At 34.6% G+C, this 2,950-nt stretch overlaps 1 non-coding gene across 1 annotated transcript; it reads right to left on the bottom strand.

Annotated features, from left to right (window-relative positions):
* Positions 1-1,490: 1,490 nt before the first annotated feature.
* Positions 1,491-1,597, bottom strand: LOC149498983 (small nucleolar RNA R71). The gene has a single exon (XR_016319168.1). It is a non-coding gene; the product is annotated as a small nucleolar RNA R71 (small nucleolar RNA).
* Between the last annotated feature and the right edge of the window lie 1,353 nt (positions 1,598-2,950).

Raw genomic sequence — 2,950 nt, 5'->3', positions numbered from 1 at the left:
TAGTTCTTATTTCTAAACTCTTAATCCTGTTTATTTCTTTCATTATTCTTATTGATTATGAAATATTTGTCAAGTATTATTGAGTTTTATTTAAGTACTATGTGTAACTAAATTCTTATACTAGGGGGTTTGATGTAGCTTAATCTCTTTTCCAATTTATGCAATTAGATTTATTTTTCCTTATTCAAGTTATGATTTATTAATGACCTTAATGCTTCTAAGCAGAATTCTCCCCTAGATTGATTTATTTCAATTATCACTATCGGAAGAAGGATCTTTGATATGAAAGGGTAATAAAACACATGAGAATAACAACTTGATGCAGAAGCTATATGGTTTGACTCATGGGGGGTTTTATGATTTATCAACCTTAAATTGTAAATTCATAAACAATTATATAACTTAATGATTTAATTCATATTTGATTGCGCTATTGGAAGATAGGTAATTAAATAGAATTAAAATAGCTAGCAATACATCGGAAGAGCTTGTTAGTGAATTCAGAGTTGTTTCCCCTATTTGAAGAATTAAATTGATTAATGAACTAATGAAATAAATTGGATAGAATTTAAGTGAAATCAAAACCCCTAGTAGCTTTACTTCCTTGATTTCTTTTAATTAATTTTTGTTTACTTAACTCTTGTTTATTTTACATTTATAAAACAATTCTCTCAAGTATCGTTTAAATAATAACAAGATAACATAATTTTGGTACTTGGATTACAATCCTCGTGGGAACGATATCTTACTCATCATATATTACTTGTAGCGATTCGTACACTTGCGAAATAAGCTGTCAAGTTTTTGGCGTCGTTGCCAGGGAATTGGCAATACCAATATCAATACGAATTATCTTGTTATTAATTTAGACATTTCATTTTTCATTTGTTTTTATTCATTTAATTTTTCTATAGAATATCTCAAGTTTTATGCAAAGAAGATCTGGAAGAACAGGACCTCTGATCTTTGATCCAGAAGTTGAGAAAACCTGTAGAAGAAACAACACAGCAAGGAGAGCACAAGAAAACAGATCTGAACAACAATCAAATATGGACGAAATTAATCCTCAACTTCCGAACATACCTCTTGCTGTGAATCCTCAGAACAGACAGCAACAAAATATCCCCACATTACGAGATTATACGATGCCTTCTCTTAATGGAGCTACCTCTAGTATCACTAGACCAAGAGTGGAAGCTAATAACTTTGAAATCAAACCAGCAATTATTCAATTACTTTCCACTTCTATTCAATATGGGGGGCTTCCTAATGAAGATCCTAACGCTCACATCACTAATTTCCTGGAAATTTGTGACACTTTTAAACAAAATGGTGTTTCTGAAGATGCCATTAGATTAAGACTCTTTCCTTTTACTCTAAGGGACAAAGCACGATCATGGTTACAATCTTGTCCTGCTCGAAGTTTTACAACTTGGGAAGAGTTAGCCCAGAAATTTTTGGCTAAATTCTTTCCATCTTCTAAAACAACCAAGCTGAGAAATGAGATCATGACTTTTGTTCATCATGATCAAGAAAGCTTGTATGAAGCTTGGGAAAGATTTAAAGATTTGTTAAGAAAATGTCCCCACCATAGTCTGCCCAAATGGTTGCAAGTCCAGACTTTCTATAATTCTTTGTCACCTAACATTAAAATTACACTTGATGCAGCTGCAGGAGGATCTTTCGAAAGAAAAGAGATCAATGAGGCATATGATTTAATAGAAGAAATGGCAAGCAATAGCCATTATCAAAGCAGTTCTGAAAGAAGAAAAACTGCATGGATCTATGAAATTGATGCCATCACTGCACTAAATGCAAAGGTAGACAACATGGTAAGAAAGTTAGACTTACTAACCACTAAATCTGTGAACTCCATCATGCAAACCTGTGACAGATGCAACGAACCACATGGAGTTTGAGAATGCATATTAGATTCTGCAAATCCACAAACTTTGGAGCAAGTAAACTATGTGATGAACCAAGGAAGGAGGAATTACCCATACTCGAACCCTTACGACAACAGGTTGAGAAATCACCCAAATCTTTCATGGTAATTCTAATAACACTTTAAATGCACCACCAGGTTTCTTGCCTCCAGAGAAAAAGTCTCATGAAGATCTACTTACTGCCTTTTCGAAATCGTACATGGATTTCATGAATAAAACAAGAGAACACAACAAAATCCAACAAGCTGCGATAAGAAATCTAGAGATCCAAATGGGACAGTTTGCAAACATGATGGCAGCTCGACCTCAAGGTACGTTACCTAGTAACACTGAGAAAAATCCTAAAGAACAGGTACAAGCCATCACCTTGAGGAGTGGCAGAGAGTTGGAGGACAAGCCCAGAAAAGAGAAGGAGAAAGAAGAAGAGAGGAAGGCACCTATCATTGATCTAGTGGAGAAGGAAGAAGTGAAACCTTATGTTCTACCCATTCCATTTCCATAAAGGTTGAAAAAGACGCAGGATGACCAAAGCTTCATGAAATTTCTTGATGTCTTCAAAAAGCTTCAAATAAACATTCCTTTTGCTGAAGCTCTTGCTCAAATGCCCAGCTATGCAAAGTTCTTAAAAGAAATCTTGAGCAAGAAAAGAAAGATTGATGATCAAGGAATGGTGAAATTGACTGAGGAATGCAGTGCAATCATTCAAAATAAATTGCCTCCTAAACTTAAGGATCGAGGGAGTTTTTCTATTCCTTGTAATATTGGCAATTTAAATTTTGAAAAGGCTTTAGCTGACCTAGGAGCTAGCATAAATCTAATATCTTATGAATTTTTTAAAATGCTAGGTATGGGAGAACTCAAGCCAACGAGGATGTCTCTACAGTTGTCGATCGATCGATCAAATACCCCAAGGGAATTGTAGAAGACGTACTAGTCAAGGTAGGAAAATTCATTTTTCCAGTTGATTTTGTCATCCTTGACATTGATGAAGGAAGAGAAGGATC

This window comes from Jatropha curcas, chromosome 1 (genome assembly GCF_041381405.1).
Source record: "Jatropha curcas cultivar XTBG-Jc1 chromosome 1, XTBG_Jcur_1.0, whole genome shotgun sequence".
Lineage (NCBI taxonomy): Eukaryota > Viridiplantae > Streptophyta > Magnoliopsida > Malpighiales > Euphorbiaceae > Jatropha > Jatropha curcas.
The sequence above is the reverse complement of the archived record's forward strand: the minus strand, read 5'-3'. Positions and strand labels throughout refer to the sequence as shown.